Source organism: Lathyrus oleraceus, chromosome 1, assembly GCF_024323335.1.
Source record: "Lathyrus oleraceus cultivar Zhongwan6 chromosome 1, CAAS_Psat_ZW6_1.0, whole genome shotgun sequence".
Taxonomy (NCBI): domain Eukaryota; kingdom Viridiplantae; phylum Streptophyta; class Magnoliopsida; order Fabales; family Fabaceae; genus Lathyrus; species Lathyrus oleraceus.
In genome coordinates, this window is record NC_066579.1 from 409,723,886 (window position 1) to 409,734,216 (window position 10,331).

General features: G+C 33.1%; 1 long non-coding RNA gene and 1 pseudogene across 1 annotated transcript; both read left to right on the forward strand.

Moving 5' to 3' along the window:
- Nucleotides 1-3,081: 3,081 nt before the first annotated feature.
- On the forward strand, nt 3,082-3,811 carry LOC127076470 (uncharacterized). The gene is made up of 2 exons (XR_007786819.1): nt 3,082-3,325; nt 3,509-3,811. It is a non-coding gene; the product is annotated as an uncharacterized LOC127076470 (long non-coding RNA).
- Nucleotides 3,812-8,042: 4,231 nt separating this feature from the next.
- Nucleotides 8,043-9,314, forward strand: LOC127112123 (uncharacterized; annotated as a pseudogene).
- Nucleotides 9,315-10,331: the final 1,017 nt, after the last annotated feature.

Consider the following 10,331-nt stretch of genomic DNA (forward strand, 5'->3'; position numbering starts at 1 on the left):
AGACATCAGAGTACAGTTAGATGATCTAACACACAATGCAGTCAAACAAACATCTCCACAGCATGTCATGACATCAGTCAAGACATTAGAATCCAGCTAGTGTTTTACCATAATATGCAGCCAATCAAACATCTACAAAGATGATTGATCCTAATTCATATGCTTATACCTAAGAACTTAACACATATACATAACCTCTCACCTCACGTGAATGACCCATTGGTCATCATTGTGCAAAATGGAAACTGGGATATCAAGCAAGTCTTGATAGATCCTAGTAGCTCTGATGACGTACTATTCTAGGATGCTTTCCAAAAACTACAACTTAATCCTAATGATGTTAAAGTGTTCAATGGCTCGTTAATAGGATTGTCAGATGAACAATCATAAGTAAGGAGCCATATGACCTTGGAGACTACATTTGGCGAGATTATAAATGCTAGGGAGATTGACGCCAGCTACCTTATCATAGACACCCTATCGCCATATAACATCATCCTTAGGAGACCCACCATCAATGCACTAGGGGAAGTCATTTCCATCCTATATTTAGTCATGAACTATCAGTTTCCTAAAGGGCTAGTCAGTATATTTAAAGGAGACTAATAGACTGCTCAAGAATGTTACCAAAGTATTCTAGAGAAAGAGAGGGAATAACTCACCCTTGTTGGTGCTCCCTTTTCTGAAGTTCAAAATGCTTATCTCGAATGTTGGAATCTCAACATGGAAGCTGAAAGAATCATACCCGCTGAGGACTTGAAGGAAGTCCAAATAGGCCATTTCGCCCATTAGGTCACAAAGATTGACAACTCATTTTATAAGGAGGAAGAAAATGAGTTATTCGACCAACTCATTAAGAATGTCGACTTATTTGTTTGGCCTCCCTCTGATATGCATGTGATAAACACAAAAATGGTAAGGAAGCGAGAAGTCAGCGGGGAGAAGACAACCTCTGTAATACCCCAAAAATTTCCCTACCATTTTTACCTTTTGTTCAAGATTTCATTTGCATACATTAAATCATATCATGCATCATCATGACCATTGCATTTGGTCATTGGCTTATGAGGCGCCGCGAAAAATACAGAGTTGCCACCGAAATTTATTTATTCCAAAGGAAAGGGAAAATAGCGATAAAACCCCAAATGAGAGAAATGACCTCGCAACCAAGAGCAGATTCTGAAGTCGGTTATGCAAGGGGAAGATATTATCACCCCTCATATCCATGGTACTCCATGGGAACCACTTGCTCGTATCAAATGCGTATGGATGTTTATTTATCTATACGTCACTTGTTATTGGGAATGAGATGAAAGAATAAGATGGGGGAGAAAATAAGTTTTAATTTAGTGTACTCGCCAAGGAAGTCAGAGCTTCGTAGTTCGGCTCACAAACGGAACATTTGTTTGTTGTTTTTACTGAACAATATTGACATTCACGTGCTACTGTTCACTTGCTTGTATACTCTGTCATGGGAGCGGAAAATATTTGCTTATTTACAGTAAAGTGGATATGCTTGGTTCACACTCTAGAAGTTAAACATTACTTGCTCGCACATGGAGGCTTAAGTGTCGTTTATGGTAGAACGGAAGTAACACGTTCTTATTGAAATGTTTTGATGAGTTCACTAAGGCAAAAGATGATTTGATTTGTTGGGGTTGATTTTATGTACGGAGACAAGCATCAGACCCTTGGCTAGATACAGTCAATGGTCCAATAACTCGGGAGTTGAGAGGACAACGTTATCCTAACCACTCTTTTGCATCCAAAAAAGAGATTTGAATTGTGAAAAGAGTTTGGAAAGTCTAATCATTGGAACTTAGAGGGAGACAAGTATTTGACCATTGACTAAGTACGGTCAACAATCAAAGTACTTGGGAATTGAGAGGACCATGCATGGTGAACTAACTAGAAAGCAATAAATCTAAGCTATTACATGATCATGGGGTGGGGGAACATTTGACCCACAATGGGGGGATGGATCCACATAATACAACATACATGGAAATGGAAAGAATTGTAAAAATTACAAACTATTAAACTATGCACCATGCCTAAAGCATATAATTGACATGGTACTTCAAACAATACAAGACTATTGAATGGGTATAAAGGCATGACTAGCTAGGAGTGAGCTTGAATCTCAAAGTCACATATGGAAACAAAACAACAAACGGGTTAGCATGAGATTAAGTCAAATGAATGAGAATGATGCAACAATATGTAAGCATATTCAATGGTTAAAATTGATTCGAATGGTAATGGATTAATCGATGGAAAAAAATCAAAGATCTATCATATGATCATGACAAATGGATTTAGACATACAAAGTATTCATCATCTAAATTGAAATGGGATTTTCAATTTAATCAAAATGATGATAAACCAAATGAATCGATTAAATGGACAATTAAAGTGAATATTATTTCTAAAGGTAAAAAGTCTATCTAAACATGAATTAGAATCAAAATCAATCAAATGGAAAATTCACAACCTAAATTCAAGAATTGAATTCTAATCTACACGATCATACAAATCAATTTGAGTGGAAATTAACCAAATGGAAAAATCATGGTAAAATCAACCGATAACCATATTAATTCACACAAAATCCACAAAATGAAATAACCAAAATCTAATGACTAAAACCTAATCATGACATGGTTAATCAAATGAAAATTAATTCTGAAAAAATAAGAAACTAAATCTAATCTAATAATTGATTGAACCTAATTTCTAATTAACTACCTAATTAAACATAATTCCTAATTATCCATTAACCTAAAGAAAAATATGCTAATCCTAATTAACAAAAACATGAATTAATCTGATTCATACTAAAACAATCAGCGTCATGTTAATCAGCAAATACTTGAATAAATTAATCATCATTAAACAAAAGATTAATGAGGGGTTAATAAATTAAATTAAGAACAAAGGTTATGGGGTGTTATTAATGGAAAGGGAGGTATGAAGGGATTGCCTGGTTGGGCCAAAAAATCATGAGGCAAAAGTCCCACTTCAACACCCAGAATTCGGATACCATCCGCAACTCGGGATCCGCAGATAAGAAAACAAGCGTTGAAGGTTATGAGTTGAAGGTTGTTACAGGTTCTGTTATAGAAGTTATTGAATTGGAGAATTGGAGAGTGAAGCTTGAAGCGGCTACGAGTTCTTTTTAACTTTGAATTGAGTTGAGTATTCTGGAGGACTATGAAGTTTCTTGTGAGAGTTCTGTTTTCTTTTCTCTACATGAAGTTTTTCAAATTCCCAACCCTCCTGTTATGCTCTTCTTTGTTATGTGGATGTAGTTGATTCCATAAGGTTAGAACTACACCTCCTGTAACAAAACTTTCATACCAACATCGTCCATTCCTATTTTTTTTCCTGTTTTGTGAGTTTGCTTGTAATGTGAAAATATGATTTTTTTTGGATTGAATGGGTTAACTTGTAATAAAATGCAATTTAGGTTATTATGCTTCTGAATTTGCTGTTTCATTTGTGCAGGTTATATTGCTTAGTTCAAAAATCATGGTTCTTTGCTATGGAATCACATTGGAGATTGCTTGAACGTATTGCTTAGAATTGCTCGAGCCTTGGAATGGATTAGCTTGGGATGCAATATTGGAGTTTGGCTCATGTTTTATTTTTTATAACTTTAAGTGAAATTGTAATTTTGTTGTAAAAATGAGTATGAGGTTGAATGTAATATGGTTTATGGTTATGGAAGTTGTATGTTTAGAAAGGGTTTGTAACATGAATTTGTGGCTTATGGAAATGTAATAAAAAGGTTGAAATGGTTTATGGAAATGTGATGGTCTATGTGTGGTATTTGGAAACCTTGAATGAGTTTGGAATTTGTATGTGGAATGTAGTATTATTTATGGTTGTATTAAAAATGAATTTGGAAATTGAATCTTGAATCAAGTTTTAAAAAAAAATGGAAAGTGGCTTAAACAATGGAAAATGGTTCAAGATAAAAATGGACTTTGGCTAGGTGGTTAGAATCAAGTTTTACTTAAATTTTCCAAAAGTCAACTTAGGTAAAAATGTGTATTATCTTATGGGAAAATGAAAATGGACCACGATGACAAAGTAATGCACAAATGGATTGGAACTATTGTGAATCGATTATCCAAAGAACCAAACACAAACCAAGGTCTTAACCAATTACAAACATGAATGCACCATGACTGAATATGGATATGACTGAAAAGTCCAATGTTCTTAGACCAAATGAAACACGCCAATCCAAGACTCGAAATTCAATCATGCCAAACTAACCAAATGATTGCAACACCTTGAATGAATTCTAACTAATGAGTCAGAACCATGGATCGTGAACAAACAACTGGATGATTTATAAAGAACCAAATGAATCAGATGCAACCTCCCTTAACTAGGGGTTCCATTACGCTCCCTGATGAATACCTGTAAGATGAAAAGTTCCAACACAACCAAGTCCGTCACGTGGACCCTAGCCTGGAGACTTAACCTTCATTCCATGCCTTGTGTGATAAAATCCTTGAATCCATGATTTTATGCTTTTTTAAATGCAAGTGGAATGTGTTATGATACAATGGATATGTAGATGAGATGAATGCTTATCAGGGTATGCAAATGCTTAGGGTTAGTGACCTAGATGAACTTTGTGAAAGGTATGGTGAATTTTGGGGTATGACAGCTCATAAGCATGGCCACCTTCTTTGGGTTGATTTTAACATTATGGTTTCTCACTTTCTTTTGCTCTTCAAACTAACCAAAGCATCACAAGAGATGATAATTGTTTGTTCCTTTTCTCATGTAGGTGATCATGCCTTAATTCAAAAGAAACAAAGGTGTTTTGGTCAAGGTAAATGCAAGTTTGTTTCATTTGATTCAAGAGTGGTTCATGTGTTTATTTCCATACCACATCACTTAATATTTATGCCATCTTCAATATCATTCAAGCCCAAATCAATTTCTCTTCAAGTAATGTTCATCCCATCATTATTTTGGCCTAAGATGCAAGAAAATTTTATGTTCGCACAAGTGGGCACAAATTTTGTTGACTTAATTTGCAAGTATGACATGCTTTTGGTCTAAACACCATAACTCTCTCATTTCTCAACATCTTTGGGATCTTCTTTGAGTGAAATTTTCAATTTTATGTATTCTAAGGCTTTTCTTCAAGGGTCGAGACTAAATTCAACCTCTAAGACCATCAATTTTGGGATTTTGTTCATCTGCCCATGTGTGCACAAAACTAGGTCATGATATGTTTGACCTATTACATGGCCTAGAATTTTAGGTCATGACCTCAACTTTCCAAGCATGCCATTTCCACCTCAAGCATCCTTTTTAATTGGTTCTTTTTGCATTATGTTATACTCCATGAAAGGATCAGTTGGCTTGAAGAAATTTGGAATATGCACGAGTGGATTGTATTTGGCCTAAGCATGAACAAGGTGACATGAACTCTATTTTGAACCGTGACCTATAATGTGGAATCATGACAAAATCAACTTGGGACCACTCATCACATGTGCAAACTTGCTTATCATGATCAAACGCATTTCACCATAACACAAAACGACTTGAAGAGGGCCAAAACTCAGAGATTTCGTGCCAATTTTCACACAGATGGATCTAGAAATTTCTGAATTTGGTTCACACGTTTGGGATCCAATTAGGAACGTACCTTAACCTCACTCTCTTACCAATAAATAAAGCATCATTTTCTCTCATTTTCAAAGCATGGATAACCATTGAACCCCAGCCATTTTCACTCTCCAAAAGCTCAAAAAACTAGTTTACGGTTTCACTAAACCAAGCTCGTTTGATTGTGTTTCTTTGCCTAGAAAGCTTCATCGACGTCCTCTCAACCTTCTCCAACTGGAACCAAGCCTTGAGACTGCTTGAAGTTCTCTGACCGTTTTCACCATCTTCAACCTCGAGCTTCGATTTCGACAAGGTAGATACGAGTAAAATTACACTTCAAATAAGTTACCATCCTCTTAGTCTTGATCTTCTGGTGCTAAACCTTCACTTATATTTGATTTATTCATCGTGTTGACCATTTAGTTTAACTTTGAAACCTTAGGGTTTTCTGCATATTTGAGCAAATTCTCTCAGCATCAGAGCAAACCAATTGCTCTGATGCAGAGAGACAAAAACGATGATAGTAGTAGAAGCTTGCACACATAGTGTTTGAGCTCAAAACTCTAAGTTCCTGTATATGCAAAATCACAGATCAGAGGTTGAAGATGAAGTGCTTTGCGCGCTATTGAGCCAAATTGAAAATCTCCATTTAATTCCGTCGTTGCTTTTAAATTTCTTTTTATATTTTTAATTCATTTAATTTCTTTTTCTTTCAAAATTAGTTTTAAATAGCCCCTTTATTTTTTTTATTCCAACTTTTTTTCATAATTTCATAAAAATAGTCTCTACCATATATAATTTTTGCATAATTTTCTAAAACCATTTTGCATTTAATTCATATTTTCTTCTATTTTTTTCGTTTAATTTTCATTTAGCGTTTTATTTTTAATCATTTTGAAACATTTTTCACTCCAACTTTTGAGGTTTCAATACTTATAGTATTTGTGACTTTCTCATTTTTTTTGGACATTTTCTTGGTGTTTTGATACCTCTTTGACATTTTCCTTTTAATTTCCATTTCAAACCTTCTTAAAAAATGTTTTATTTGTTTTATCCCCCTTTTCGGTCCATTTTTGTGATGCCTTGTGTTCATGGACGGAGGTAGTAAGAAGAAAGGGTGGACCCATGCCCCCAACACATTCATCATTGATTAATATTTAATAACATAAGTAATATATTAATATATTTAATATACTAAAGATTAGGAAGAAAAGTTAATAATGACCTTCACTTAATAAAATGATACGGAGTATCACACACACCATCTGCATTTAAAATAAAATAAATTCTTTAAATAAAATTAAAAAATTTAATTCCTATTTCTTTTCATATTCCTATTAATTCTCTTTTACTCTTTCAAAATAGAAACAAACCACTTTTCGTATTCTTCTTCAAAACACTCTTTATTCTCTCACTACAAAGTGTCTCTCTGTTTCTTGCTTCTTCTCCATTGTTGATCTTTTAAAAGATAAATTTTTTAATTTTAATCTTTATGAATTTATAATTTATTTTTATTATTGTAATAAGAGTAAAAAATATATTATTACTTTATTGAGCTTGAGATTCTGTTAATGGTAGAAAATTTATTTTTAGAGTTTTGTAGTGTTTGCTTGAAATTGTTGTATTTGTATCAATTTTATAGTATTATTATGAATTTTCTTAATATGATTTTAATTGTGATTTTTTATTTTATTTTTAGTAATAAGCAATGGAAAAATATTTTAAAAGAAAATCAATAGAGCAATCATCAACTCCTAATCCTCAAACACCTAATGAACATCGAAGCCCCAAGCTGGGTCCTCCCATGAAAAAAAGGTTTTTGGAGTTTGATTTGGAAAAACTTCCTAACGATCCCGGTTTAAGGACAAAAATGTCAGATTATCATCCAAGTGATAGAGATGAAATTAAAAGATATTACCGGCAAAAGGGTTCTTGTCAACCAAAAAATTTTATTTTTCCACAAAGAAAATTTGGAGATACCTTTTGTAAGTTTAATTCAGATTGATATTTAAAATATGGTAGTTGGTTGGAATATAGTCAAAGTGAGGATGCTGCATATTGTTTATGTTGTTATCTTATGAGGTCACATCTTGAAGAACATAAAGGTTGCAGTGATGCCTTTATAACAGAAGGCTTTACAAATTGGAAAAAAAGTGAAAGGTTTTGAGTTCATCTTGGAGATGTAAATTGCTCTCATAATCAAGCATGGAGAAATTGTCAATCTCTAATGAAACAAAAGCATGTAAATAATGAAGGAAAAGTTATTGAGCGTTTTCTTGGTGTTGTTCATGTTTCAAATACTAGTGCTTTAACATTAAAATCGGGTTTGGAGTCATTATTTGCAAAATATGGATTAAGTTTGTCAAGGATACGTGGACAAGGCTATGACAGAATAAGTAATATGCAGGGTGAATATAATGGTCTAAAAAGCTTGATTTTAAAAGAGAATTGTTCTGCATTTTTTATTCATTTTTTGCTCATCAACTCCAATTTACTCTTGTGACATTAGCAAAAAAAAGCATTCTAAAATTGCTTTATTTTTTAATTTGGTTGCTAATTTGTATAATATTGTTGGAGCATCATGTAAGCATCGAGATATTCTTCGTAAAAGTCAAGCTACAAAGGTGAAACAAGCATTGGAACATGGAGAAATCTCTAGTGGGCGTGGCTTGAATCAAAAAATGACAATTAAGAAGGCGGGGGAAACAAGATGGAGATCACATTATGGTACATTACTTAGTATAGTTTTATTTTTCTCTTCTATGATTAATGTGCTAGAAATGGTTGAGGAAGATGGAACATATTTAGATAACAAAAGTGAGACACTAATGCTGATGAATTATATGCAATCTTTTGAATTTATTTTCATCTTGCACTTGATAAAAATAGTTTTAGGAATTATACATGATTTATCTCAAGCATTACAAAATAGTGATCAAGATATTGTAAATGCTATGAAGTTAGTAAAAGTGTCCAAAATAAGGCTACAAGCTATAAGAGATAATGGTTGGGATTCTTTGTTAAATGATGTTTCATTATTTTGTGAGGATAATGATATTGACATTTCAGATATGGATGACACTTTTCAACCAACACAAAAAAAGTCAAAGAGAAAAATGGAGAAAGTATCTAATTTACACCATTTTCAAGTTGGATTGTTTTATGAAGTAATTGATCGACAACTTCAAGAGTTAAACAATCGTTTTACAGAAGTGAATATTGAGTTGCTCCTTTGTGTAGCTTGTTTAAGTCCAAGAGATTCATTTTCTGCATTTGATAAGGAGATGTTGATTCGTTTAGCTCAATTTTATCCTTCAGAGTTTTCTCAAGTTGAAATATTGGCACTAGATTGTCAGCTTGAAAACTATTTCTTAGATGTATGCTCTGACAGTGAATTTTCAAAATTAGAGAGGATTATGGATCTTTCTATCAAGCTCGTAGAGACCAAAAACATGTTGTGTACCCGTTGATATATTTTCTTTTAAAGTTATCTCTGATATTACCGGTGGAAACTGCAATAACTGAAAGAGATTTCTCTACTATGAATATTATCAAGAATCGAATGCGAAATCGCATGGGTGATGATTGGTTAAATGGTTGCTTAGTTACTTACATTGAGATATTTTTGTTGATGTTGAAAATGAGAAAATCATACAACATTTTCAGAACATGAAAAATCATAGAGAACAATTATAATTTATATTTATATTTTTGAAAATGAAATGTTATATTCATATTGACCCCACTACTCAAAATTTATGACTTCGTCCCTGCTTGTGTTGACCTTTAATCATGTGTGGTTGATTGGGGCTTCTTCTTGTTCAATTGGACTTTTGATTAAGGCTATGATAATTTGAATTTTCTTCATTTCAAATATATCATTAAGTGATCATTTGATCATTTATGATGCTTTGGATTTGATGACAAGTTTATTTCAAGGTATCGTGAAGAAGTTTGTTTGAAATTAACGATAAATATTCCCCTTGCCTTTGTGGTTGATGATCTCTCACTCCATCTCTTTCTCATTCTTGTTTGGTTTTGAATTGTGTTACATTGTTTTAGGAGAATGATTTTGTATCATTTCTCTAACATGTATGACACATATATTGTTATTGACTGATCTCAGATAAGTATGACTTCTACATAAGCCTAATTATGATTGCTTAACATAACGCTAAATTGTTCCGACACAATTAGTTGACCAACAACTCCTAACATTTATTTATTGCACTTACTTAAATGTAATTTAATTCTTCAATTTACTTAATGTCATTTACTTAATGCAATTTACTTTAATGTCTCATTATTCATCATCTCACTTTATACATTACTCATCTTGTCTTATTCATATGTTACTTCTTATCTTATTGATTGATCTGCTTGATAATCTCAATGAATCAAAACATGATAAAATGGATAGACTTGATCTTTAATACCTTTACTTGACTTGTAATGATGATGAACTCTTGGACTCTTTTGATTTATGCCTTAGACCATTTGCTTGACTTGGAGTGACCTTGGACCCTTGAACCTTGTGGGCACTTTGACTTTGTACCTTGTTCACTTGTTGAACTCTTGAACTTATGACCTTGTTTTTATTCATTTGTTTTATTCCTCTACTTCACATTCATCTATTTAGGTTAGCACACATTATCACAACACATATTTCTCTTGGGTTACCTAACAACGA